The 13,206-nt window shown below is 40.5% G+C and overlaps 1 long non-coding RNA gene across 1 annotated transcript in view; it reads left to right on the forward strand.

Moving 5' to 3' along the window:
- LOC135322019 (uncharacterized) overlaps positions 1-13,206 on the forward strand; it is a 49,610-nt gene that overhangs the window by 8,860 nt on the left and 27,544 nt on the right. The window contains exons 6-8 of the long non-coding RNA XR_010382252.1: positions 3,352-3,448; positions 7,515-7,678; positions 8,661-8,822. This is a non-coding gene — a long non-coding RNA (uncharacterized LOC135322019). The remainder of the gene's footprint in view (positions 1-3,351; positions 3,449-7,514; positions 7,679-8,660; positions 8,823-13,206) is intronic.

A 13,206-nucleotide genomic window follows, 5' to 3' on the forward strand; every position in this document is an offset into this window, starting at 1 on the left:
GGAGGGGGCTCACAGGGAGGATGCACCTGAGTGTCTGTGTGAGAGGAGTTGAGAGCCAGCAATCTGGGTGGAAAAAAGACTCAGACTTCTTGGGAAGCTTCATTTGCAGAGCAAAACACTTGTTCTTCATTTATGTCTCCAGTATGGCTTGGTGCTGCCACGGCTCTAGACTTGTGCTGTCCAGTATGGGAGCCACTAGCCATTAAGTGGCTTTTGAGCATTTAAAATGTGGTTAATATGAATTACAAATGGTGTAAGTGTAAAATACATGTTGGTTTCTAAGATTTATTATGAAAAAATGCAAAAAATCTCATTTAGTAATATTTTATATTGATTGCATGTTAAAAAAATATACATATAGATATATTTAAATGTAGACTTTTTTTAGAGTAGTTTTCAATTCACAGCAAAATTGAGCAGAAAGTACAGAGAGTTCTTATATATCCCCTCCCCACCCACCCTGCAGCTTCCCCCCCCACCAACATTCTGCACTAGGGAGTTAACATTTGTTATAATCAATGAAGCATCATTGACGCATAATTACATTACATTACATTAGGGTTTACTCTTGGTTTTGTACATTCTGTAGGTTTTGACAAATGTATAATGACCTGCACCATTACAATGTCATACAGAATAGTTTCACTGCCCTAAAAATCCCCTGCTTCTGTTCTCCCAAGCCCCTGGCAACCCCTCATCTTTTTACTGTCTATAGTCTTGCCCTTTCCAGAGTGTCATATGTTTGGAATCATACGCTATGTAGCCTTTTCAGATTGGCTTCTTTCACTTAACAACGTGCATTTAAGATTCTTCCATGTCTTCATAGCTTGATAGCTCATTTTTTTTAGCACTGAATAATATATTCCAATATATGAATGTCCTACAGTTTATTTATCTAAAAGTGATAATATTTTAATTAAAATCTATTAAATAAACTCTCTTATTAAATTTCTTTTTAATTGTTTCTTTTTTACTTTTTAAATGTGACTTCTAAAATAAAATTACATAGACCGCTCACATTAAGTTTCTACTGGACAGCACTGCTCTAAGCCTTGGTAAAACAGTATTGCTAGAGTTTATCTTCAGTACAACTTTCTCATTCTGACACCTAAGCTTTGCTGCCTCCTACCAAGATTATTCTCCTCCAGGACTTGCCTTGGTTTGATTCCTCTGTTACCCCTCAAACTACTTGGGATTGCCATGCTCCTCCCCCAACCCCACCCAACAAAGACTTATGTTATTTAATTCATTTTGACAGCACCAGGTGATAATTGACTAATTAGGTCTTTTACCACTATACTAGGTTCTCTGGAGCATGTAAGTGTGGAGTCTGTGGCCAAGTGGCCAACAATAAAAAACATTTTCTTAGAAGAACTGAAAGCATTAGGAGTTAACTTTTTTTGTTAGCAATCTTAGAATTTATCTTACTTAAAAAAAATTGAGATATAGTAGATTTACAGTTTGTTAGTCTCAGGTGTGCAGCAAAGTGGTTCAGTTATACACAGACATATGTATTTTCTTTTTCAGATTATTTTACATTATAGGCTATTACAAGATACTGAATATAGTTCCCTGTGCTACACAGTAGGTCTTTATTGTTTATGTGTTTTATATATAATAGTGTGTATCTGTTAATCCCAAACTCCTTATTTATCCCTCTTCCCCAGATCATGTGTTTTTCACTCTTCAGTTTGTTACTGTGGTGCATCACACTGATTGATTTAAGGATGCTGACAAACCCCTGCATCCCTGGGATAAATCCCCCTTGACCATGCTGTAGGATCCTTGCAACGTATCGTAGGAGTTGGTTTGCTAATATTTTGTTGAAGAGTTTTGCATCCATATTCATCAGTGATGTTGTCCTTTAATTTTCTTTTTTTGTGTGTGATATTTTTGGTATCAGAGTGACGGTGGCCTCATAGGATGAGTTTGGAAGTGTTCCTTCCTCTTCAGTCTTCTGAAATAGTTTCAGAAGGACGGGCATTCGCTCTTCTCTGAATATTTGGTAGAATTCACCTGTGAAGCCATCTGGCTCTGGAATTTTGTTTGCTGGGAGTTTTTTAATTACTAGTTCAATTTCAGTGCTGGTAGCTGGCTTGTTCATATTTTCTCTTTCTTCCTGGTTCAGGCTTGGGAGATTGTGCCTTTGCCCGTCTTACTGGCATATACTTAGTTGCTCGTAGTAGCCTCTTATGATCCTTTGTATTTCTGTGCTGTCAGTTGTAATTTTCCTTTGTCATTTCTCATTTTATTGATTTGGGCCCTCTCCCTTTTCTTCCTTGATGAGTCTGGCTAAAGGTTTATCTATTTTTTTTCATCTTTTCAAAGAACCAGCTTTTGGTTTCATTCTCTTTCCCCCCTGACCCCCACCCATATTATCTAGGTGAACAGAATATAGGTACTCATTGCACTATTTTTTCAAGTTTTCTAAGTGTGGAAATTTTCCAAATAAAAGTTGGGGTAAAATGCCATTGTCTCTGCACGCTGTCTCTATCACTCCTGCATCCTAATTCTACAGTGGGGCCCTACTGACCCACAATTTCTTGGTAACACATTTTCTCTCACCTTTGGCTGTTTGCATATATTGCTCCCATTGCCTGGATGTATCATCTGGCCTCCCCCTCTTCCTTCACACACCGACTTTGCCTGTATAACTCCTAGAAGTTTTTTTAAGATTTCACTTCCTCCAGGAAGCCTTCCTTGACCACCTAGTCCCACTCAAGCCTAGGCTGAGAGCCCTTCATTTATTCCCTTTATTGTGATTTTCTTCATTATTGCCCTTGCCATAAAATATTATACCCGCCCATTAAACTTATCTGTCTTCACTACACTGTGAGTTCCTTAAAGGCAAGAATTATGACTTATCTTTTTGTCCTCTGTGATTACTGTGGGGCCTCATACAATATTTATTAAATAAATCAACGATTAGTTTTTCTATGAAATACATATTTATTTTATGTAATTCCATTTAACAGGAAAAAATGAGAAAAAATAAAGTGAGCCTTGATGTTTTATTTAGCCTGTAAAGCTTTACTGCTGATAACAGTATAGTTTCAGGTTAGACCTTTATAAATAGTAAAAATAGTTCCCAGATTCCTAGTATGAACCCCGTAAAACCCTTTGTGAAATGTCCCTGACGGTCCAAAGAGAAACCGGTTGGTTGTTTCTCTCAGCTCCAGCCGAGCTCTGTTTCTGCCTCTCTGTTGTAGCATTCTGGGAGGGTTGGTGGGGCAGATCCAAAATAGGAAGCAAGGGTGTGGTTTTTCAGTTTTGGAGCTTGGTGAGAGATACAGCCTCATGAGTGATACTAATCATTTTTCCTCACATTCATACCATTTTTTTTTTTTGTAGTTTACAGTGCACTTATTCCTCGCAAAAGCCCTGTGAAATAGACATTGTTCCTCCATTTTAAAGATGCTGCTAATAAAAGCCAGAAGGTGCTATGAAGGTAAGAGATTCTTTTCTATTTTCTGGACATTAGGTATTTCCCTCATATCTGAGGTCTACCAGTTTTAAATCTCTAATACCTTACCAAATTCTGCACTTCTGTCTAATATCGCGTAGATACAATCCAGGCTGCAACTTCAGTCTTCAGCAGCAGGAACTACTCTTTAATAAATGATGTACTCCAGACTGAAAATTCCTCAATTGAAATGCATGAGATTAAGTACAGCCAGTTGTTTTTCCAACTTGTCAAATCTTTAGGTATACAGTTCTCTATATTTACCCAAGATGAAGGCTATGATGCAGCTGTATAAAATATGTGTGCAGTAGACAAAGACCGAAAGGGCATGTACAGATGGGAATCATTATTAGGGTGGTGGATTTAGGAGTCAATTTTTTCTCTGTAAAATTAAAAATCTGTAATTTTTAGAGTATGTACATACTTGAGTTCTTTAGCATATCAGTTAGGGAAAACTAATGGTCCCCATTTTGAATCTTAATAGATTCTTAGCTAATTTAACCCACTAGTTGCATGGCCATTTTCCCTCTGTCTTTCCAACTCCCTTCCCCTCTCCTCTCAGCAACATGCATAGTACTCTGCCAGAATCACTGGATTGAAGCGCAGCATCATGCCACATTGACCTGGAAAGACTTGTTCCTCTGTTTCTTAACTCTCTCGCTCCTCTGTCGTGAATCAGGCCTAATGAATTCTTGGTTTTCCCCTCCTGAGGCAAATTACTTTGTTCAGAAGAGGTCAGTCTTGTATTTCCACCATGCTTCAAAGGGGTGGTTCTTGGATCAAAAATTAAAATGAAACTGGAATCAGGAAGATTAGTTTAGTGGCACCTCGAGAGAAGATGATGAGTTAGGCAGGAACAATAAGGATGAAGAGGAGAAGATAGATTATAGAGGCATTTTGACAGTGTAATTGACAAGAATTGATGACTAATTAATTAGGACTTAGGGGTCAAAGATGTCCTCTAGCTTGGATAACTTAAACAGATAGAACAACTCACAAAAATGAGTTTGTTTTGGGTATGTTTAGAATGAGGTAACTTCAGATGGAGGTGCCTGGTCAGTAGTTGGGAACATGTCTGAATCAGGAGAGGGTGATGAAAGCTGGAGATTAAAAATTTGAGAATTTTCAGGGGTTTTTTTTGGTTTTTTTGTTTTTGCTAACTACCAAAAAATATATGTGATCTTTCAGTTAAAGTGACCCGCTTCCTTTGTTGTAAATCACAGCTGCTCCGTAATCCATGTTTGAGACATTTGTACTATTTTCATGTTGTTAATGATAGGATTTTGGACCATCATTTGCCCAGGGAGCAACTGAGTACCTGAAGCAGAGAGGAAAGCCAGAGGGAAAGACTTGATCATTTAGCCAACTCAGAAGCTGTCTGTGCTGTGGGAATAAGAGACTGTGGGTGGTCTTCAAATTGCAAAAGAGAACTTAGAGATCCACTATCGTGGCCCTTTCTGGCTGTGAAACAAAAAAATCCTCTGGAGTTAATAAATCACAACTTGGGTCCTAATGCAAATCTGAGCAGAGTCCTGCAGGCCTCTTCTTTGGACGCCTGGCAGGGGGCTGGCCCAGTGTGGCCATACCCACGTGGAAGCTCTTAAAGAAAGTTGGTCACCCTTTGTGCTGCCATTTCACCTGATCAGTAGTAGTCCAGTGACATTTGTATTAGTGAGGATTGCCGGACCCTCCCTGTGGTGGCTGGTGGGTAGGTAGTATGATTGTTCCTTTTCCTTGACTGAGTGAGGTGCCCATCTGGAGGGCCCTGGAATCCCCTGGGAGAACGACCTAGTACAAGCACCTGAGCTTTGGGGAATCCTCTTTCTAGCAAGGCCATTTTTCCAGTTGGGAAAACTTCCTACTCTTTCTTTTCCTACAAACAGAGAGTAGAGTAGTAGTGCAGGGAAGGGTCACTCTCTACTGTGATGGGAGGGGGGACCACTCTGCTTGAACACTTGACCCTAATGAGTCCTGTGCAGCTATGCCCAGCCTAAGCATACCACTCTATTAAGAGCTCAGATGGCTCTCCTCCTTCAAATCTGCTTAGTTTTTTTTCCCCCAAATAAGCCCTCTTTTTAAAAAATTTTTTAAAAATTTTAATAAAATTTTTAGAGGTTACTTTCCACTTACAGTTAATACAAAATATGGGCTGTGTTCCCTGTGTTGTATAATACATCCCTGAACCCACCTTATAACCAGTAGTTTGTATCTCTCATTCCCTCACTCTTGTATAGTCCCTTCCCCTCCCCTCACCACTGGTAACCACTAGTTCGTTCTCTATATCTGTGTCTGTTTCTTTTTTATTATATTCACTAGTTTGTTGTATTTTTTTAGATCCCACATGTAAATGATATCATACACTATTTGTCTTTCTCTGACTTATTTCACTTAGCATAATGCCCTCCATATCCATTCATATTTCTGCAAATGGCAAAATTCTGTTTTTTTATGATGAGTAGTATTCACACCACATCTTCTTTATTCATTCATCAGTTGATAGACACTTAGGTTGGTAAATAATGCTGCTCTGACCATTGGGGTGCATGTATCTTTTTGAATTAGTGTTTTTGGTTTTTTTGGGTATAAACCCTGGAGTGGAATTGCTGGGTCATATGGTAGTTCTGTTTTTAGTTTTTTTTGAGAAACCTCCATACTGTTTTCTACAGTGGCTTTACCAATTTACATTTCCATCAACAGTGTACAAGATTTCCCTTTTCTCCATATCCTCGCCAGCATATGTTGCTTGTGTTCTTTTTGATGATAGCCATTCTGACAGGTGTGAGGTGATAACTCATTGTGGTTTTGATTTGCATTTCCCTGATGATTAGTGATGTTGAACATCCTTTCACGTGCCTGTTGGCCACCTGCATTTCTTCTTTGGAAAAAATGCCTGTTCAGTTCTTCTGCCACGTGGGTTGTTTTGTTGATGTTGAGTTTTATGAGCTGTTTATATATGTTGGATATTAATCTCTCATCACTCACATCATTTACAAATATTTTCTCCCATTCAGTAGGTTGTCTTCATTTGTCAGTGGTCTCCTTTGATGTGCCAAAAGTTTTAAGTTTAATTAGGTCCCATTTGTTTATTTTTGCTTTTATTTACTTCACTTTAGGAGTTGGATCCAAAAAGATATTGCTGTGATTTATGTCAGGGTGTCCTGCCTGTTTTCCTCTAGGAGTTTTATAAGTATCCAGTCTTACATTTAGGTCTTTAATCCATTTTGGGTTTATTTTTGTATATGGTGTCAAATAAGCCTCCTTTACATTATGTAGCACTAAGGTTAGTGTCCCTTTTGCGTGACTATTTTGTTCGTGTCCTTTTGCATGACTTTGGCCAACATAGAGATGTTTTCACTCTTTGAGGACTGCGAAAAGGATTTTAGTGAGAAGGACAGAAAAGAGAAAAGCTATTTTCTATTCTGAGAGCCTCAGGACAGAAAAGATTGTAATCTACCTCTAGCCCAAAGGTGGCCTTAGTACTCGGCAATTTAGTTTAGTCTCATGGAGTCAAACTGGTCCTGTCACTCAGTTCTCCTCGTTTGAAGATTGGACCCACACTGGTTTTATTTTTCATCTTTTCATGCTCTGTGGTCTTTTATAACATTTAAAATAGTAACCTGTGGTTTGAGGAGGCCATTAGCCAATTCAGTTCCTTCACCTGCTGAGCCATTGTGCTCAAGTCTTGAAGTGTCCTCTGACCTGGTTTGAATCAGCAGCTCTTTGGACAAGGCTCTCTATTGTATCCCAACTGTTCAAACATTAAACATCTATTCTTGGTTGAATATGGAGGGAAAAAAGCTAAGTTGGTCATCTTTCCTGTGATGGCTGCCTTGATATTCATTTGCCCTGCCCAATACATTTAATAGCTAATTTTTATTAGTTCCTTCTTTTATGCCAGTGTTATGGACTGAACTGTGTCCCTCACAAATTCATATGTGGAAGTTCCCACCCCCAGTACCTCAGAATGTGACTGTATTTGGAGATAGGGCCTCTAAAGAGATAATTAAGGTGAAATGGAATAATACTGCTGGACGCTTGTCCAATATTACAGGTTTTCTTGTAAGAAGAGGAAGAGACACCAGGGATGCAAGTGCACAGAGAAAAGGGCATGTGAGGACACACTGCAAAGGTGGCCATCTGCAAGCCCAGGAGAGAGGCCTTAGAAGGAACCAAAGCTGCTGACACTTTGCTCTTGGATTTCTAGCACCCAGAACTGTGAGAAAATTTCTATTGTTTGAGCCAGCCACAGCCAGGCAGTGTAATAACTGTTTTTTATGAATTATCTCTTTAATAGTCACAGTTACCAAATGAGGCAGGCACTACTGAGACAGGGACTCCCAACATAATTTTGCTCACAGTAGGAATGCATTCGGAGTAGGCTCAGGCCTGACCCTGAAAGTAAGTAGGTGGAATGCTCTGGCTCGTAAATGGCTGAGGTGGGGAGAGGGTTTAAATGGAACCAAGCACTTTCCTGACACGTGCATCTCTCTCCTGGTTGTGTCTAACCATGTGTACTCCTTGTTCCTTACATTACGGGGGAGTGGTAAGCCCTAATGTACCAGGGCAAGCCTTTACAAGGGTTTACACGCTGAACTGATAAGTCCCTTCTGATCACTCACTATTCACTTCTAATTTTTTCCTCTATTTTGGTCTCTTTCTTACTCATCTCCAGGGATTAGCCAGGTAAATATATTTGCAAATAACTATTCTTTTTCCTTTCCTATACATATTACTGGTTAAAATGTAGGTCTCAAAGGTTATCAAAGTTCGGAAACAGATACAAGTACATATATAACAACATGCAATATAGTAAAATACTTTAAAAAGTTACTGGGGGTGACGATAAGTTAATTAATAAATAGTATTGGAGAATCACTTGAAAAAAGTTAACTCCCTTCCCTCAGATTATACTAAATTAATTTCAGGTGGAATAAAGGTTTAAGTGTTAAAAAAGAAACATGAAAGTATTAAAATATGAGAAGATGGACATTTTTATATAATCTAGGGGTATAGAAATCACGTCGAAACATGTAAACATAAGTACTAAAAGAAGAAATAAGCGGAAAAATTGATAGACTTGATTATATAAAAGCAACGTGGTTGGTCATGGCAGAGTGGACAGGACCATCTGCGGTCCAGTGCTCAACATCTGTAGATTCAAGGAAGAATTTATAATAATTAAACCTATTCTTTCCAGGTGTGTTTGAGGTCAGTTAACATAGAACATATAAACTGGTCTCAGGAGACATTTTGGATCATCTGGTAAAGACTTCACCTCAGCAGATTACAACCATCTTCTGAAGTCTTGGAGATAGTCCCCAAGGAACTGTTGGGAACACGGCAGTGTGGTGTTCTTAGAGTAAGTTGGGAAGAGGCTTGCAGTTTCACTGCCAGGCCCTTTGTGAGTCAGGGGAGGGCGGTGGTGGAAAATGCCCAGTGGTAATGGAGAATGCATTGCAGTCCCCGCAGGGAGGGGCTGATCTTCCCTGCAGATGGCTGCAGGGCTTTGTGAGCAATGCAGCCAAGAGCTCGTGACGAATCCTCATAGTTTAATACATATAAGAACATGATAGCCAATATTTATATGATGTTTTAAACTTTTTATGGCACTTTTACACATGTCCATACTTTTTCAGGGGTAGTATGGGTTGTGATGGGAGATTTGAGTTTGAATGCTTTTTCAACCTGTTGGCTGTATGATCTTTGGTGAGTTGCTTAACCTCTCAGGACCTGTTTTCTCCTCTGTAAAATGATGGTGATGGTGCTAGCGTCAAGGTGATACCTACCTTATAAAGTAAGGACTGACTGAGAAATACCTAGTATGATGTTTGATGTTTAAGATGTAGGAGGCACTCGATTTCCGTTCCTTCTCTAAGGGGTGATTGTGTCAGTGGACCTCCAATTTCCACAACAGTTACATGTTCATACAGGTAATGGACTCTCTTCAGATATGTCTCGTGTAACACGGTGATTCTTAACACCAGCCGTGGGGGTGGAGGTGGTGATGCCTCTGTTAAAAGGCACCCCTCCACCCTCCCTGAGAATCACTGGTCTGTACTTTGATACCCGAAGGATCTCCCACTAGTTTGATATTTTTGTTTGATATTTTCACTCACAGTTTTATTTCAGTGAAGTGAGGATTTGCCTCCCTGGGAAGATAATACATTAAGCTAATGAAGAAGGTAGTAGTCAGTACATTACCTTCTCCTGTGTAGCTAGTTACCAGGGAGCTTTGTGTGTGTGGTGAGGGTCAGGGGAGGTGGTGTATGTGGGGGAGTTTTGATGGGAAGACAGAGTACTCAGGGCCCAGAGGAGAGCCGATTGAGCTGTATGGAAGAAAATGAATAAAAGGGAAGGTGAGAGGAACTGAAGACGATTGCCATTTTTCTCAATAGGTCCTCAGCAGACTGTGAGCCTCATTTGGCTTCTCATGGGGCAGCTACTGCCTCTCAATAGAAACTGCTCCCTTTATGCTGTAAATCTGTCACATTTCCAGTCTCACCTACCCTAGGTGTGAGACCTGACCCACTGCTTGAGTCATACGGTTATCTGAGCCAACTCATATTAAGTACCATAAGGTCCTGGAATTTTATCTGTCAAAACCTAATAGTTCTCCCTATAATGATACATAAATGGCTGCAAATAAATCTTGGTAGCTGCAAATATAGAAGACAAAGAGAAAAGACATAGTCTTGGTTTCCTATGAACTGCTCACAGGCTAGATTAACTGAGCATCACTTTTGGCTTATTCTAAAGAACAGATATAAGACTAAGGTATCCATAAAGTTCTTATTTGTATTGTTTAGAGTTTTGGGTAAGAGACTTTATAACTGAAAATGCTAAGGATACTTCTTAGGCCAGGCAGTTAGAGTTGAGCTGAAGAGAGAAGCTAAGCTGAAGGTCAGGTTATGACTTTGAGAAGACATAGGCTCCTGTAGTGATAACTGCAGACCCCCTTCTAAGCTGTGACTTAACTCCTTTGGCCCAGCAGACACTCAGAAAACAAGGCTTCCAGGAGTGTCTGCTTGATCCCTTTTAAGAGCAAACTTCCAAGGACTGCCTGGGCCTCCACCCTTATTTTGTCGTCGTCATGGTTCTTCATTGCTGAGTACTTGGACACTTTGAAAATGATGACAGAATAAGGGTGGAAGTCTCCGAGTACTCAGCAGTGAAGAACAGTTGACAAAACAGTGTGTGCTTTTGTGTTAAATTGCATATATAGACTAAAGAAGAGAATAAAATCATGGTGCCTCGGACCATTCAGGGACAGCTTCATGGGGAAAGAAGAATTTTGGCTTGAAGGAGGTAGAATTCAAAGAAAGACAAGAGAGCATATCTAAAGTTCTGTTTTTGGTGACTGTTAATTTTTACTCATGGCTCCCATACTGAAACTCCTGGAGATGATTGCTGTGAACGAGGGAATAAGACACTGTTAGAAGGAACAAGACCTTCAGGTGAATAGTAAGATAGTCTGAATTAGAGCAGCCAGTCAGATGTATGGAGACTTCACCAGCTGGAGGGAGATTAGAAATGACAAATTTCATTAATAGAACCAAAGCACACCACACATGCCACTGGGCAGAAGCCTTATTATGCAATAATGACACCCCTGCATCCCCCATCCCCCAATTTATGCACAGATTGGGGTCACTGCGCACTTACAACGAGTCTGGGTACAGGTGGTGGCCAGTGCTGCTGCCTGAAGTTTGACTTGTTGAAATGTCTTAGCTTCTGGCATCATCCAGATTTGAGCTTCCCCGATGATCGTGATGTACATCATATTCTGGTCCTTCTACTTCAGCTCATACAATGCATCTGTGCACACCACTGTGTGTTCCCGACAAGGTCAGTGAGTTTACCTGGGGTGGGAGTGGTTATGCTTGCTTTCACCGTTTGCTTTCTCAGTGTGGTTCAGCATTATTCTCTTCCTGCAGAAGGCCTACTGGGAACAAGCTGGTAATGTAGCAGAGGTGTTGCAAAAGTCCCCTGGGAATTCGCCCTTTGGCAATTCAGTTTTCTATAGATTTTATTCCTCCACCAACTACCATTGTGTTTTTGGCAAGTTATATTGCCTGAGGATGGCCAGTTACCGCCCCTTTACCCTGGGCCTTGAGGTCTTCACCTAAAAGGTGAAAGGACTAGGAAAGAGGATTCTGAGGTCCGCCTACCTCTAAGATTTGAGAATTTGGTAATTCCTGAGAAGTAAAAGTCAGACTTCTTGATCCCAGAGCAATGCATTTGTCCACCTATATTTATTCTCCCACATTTATCTGCCATGAGCCTACTGTCACCACTGATTTTCCCAGATGGAGACCTGGCAGGCTGGTAAAGCCTAGTGCAGTTTCCTTAAGAAACAAGACCCAGCCACCTTGCGCATGCTCACAGGCTCCCGTCATTCCCTCCCATTCGTTTATCCATTCATTCAACATTTATTGAAGGCCTGTTGTGTGCTAGGTACTAATCTTTAGATCCTGATCTATGGCTTTGTATCCATCTTCCCTTTCCTACACCTTCTCTGAAAACCAGACAGACAATAGCATAGGGAATGTGTATTTCATTATTCTAGTGAACTCTAAAATGAAGTAGTCCAAGTGCCAGGGAGGCAGTGGTCAATATGTGAAAAGTCTGGGAAGGAGGCTGGAAACATTCTTTTTTTTAAAACATCATCGAAGTTTTGTTCCTCAGGGCCTCAGTTCAAAGTTTCATTGCCCCTGCTTGGAGAAGTCTATGGGTTTCAAGGAAGTTACATGTTATTATTGGCCTTACTCTGAATTTTGCCTAGGCGGGGTCCTGAAACCTAAGTTCAGAGTGAGATGGAACTCAGGCAGCTCTCTCACAGGACTTGATTTGTAGAGTAGAAGGGAAAGGAACGTAGAAGCTCAGGCAGCTGAAGATAATCCCATCAGGAATTCTTGGTTGCCTGAAGCTGAGTCCTGGCTCTGTGCTGAGGCAGCCGCCCAAGAAACAGAGGCTAATGCCTGTTTTAGGAAGCAAACAGGTTTGTTTGCTCCCCTCTCTTCTAGATCCTTTTCTACTCTACATCAGAGCTTCTTAATCTCAGCACGATTGACATTTTGGGCTGGATAATTCTTTCTTGTGGGCAGACTGCCTGTACGTTGTGGGGTGTTGAGCAGCATCCCTGGGTTCTTTTTATCCACTAGGTGCCAATAGCACCCCCACCCCTCCCCAAGCTGACAACATAATTGTCTCCAAAATTTCCATATGTCCCCTGGGGTGGTGCAAAGTTACCCTGCTTGAGTCCCACTGCTCCAGATGCTGTTGAAAGCTGAGGTGATCACTGTCCATGCAGAAAAGAAAGTAGAAGCCTCAAACCTTGTGATGGCATAATGCTCCGTGCAGTCAAGGATGAGCAGTCCTTTCCTGGACCATTCAAGGAGGAACATCATCTGAGAAGTAAAATGCAGTTAGTTTGTCTTTAAAAATTTAGAAAATCAGTGTCACCCAACTAATGTAAACATTTTTTATGTTAAAATCATTTTCCACATATCCTAAACATATGCCAGGTGGGAGGAGGGGCCAAGGCACTTTTGCATTGTAATGAAAAGTGAATCATTTGAGCCATCAGTAAAATGCAGCTACCTCTGAATTGTGAAGTGGCAGCTGATTAGCAGCTTCTTACTGGATCCACCACAGTTTAATTTGTGGATTATAAAATGTGTGTATATTGCAATCAGAACTTTCTAGGAACTTCCTCAGAGCAACATTACAGCAATATAACTAAA

This window comes from Camelus dromedarius, chromosome 9, assembly GCF_036321535.1.
Source record: "Camelus dromedarius isolate mCamDro1 chromosome 9, mCamDro1.pat, whole genome shotgun sequence".
NCBI lineage: Eukaryota > Metazoa > Chordata > Mammalia > Artiodactyla > Camelidae > Camelus > Camelus dromedarius.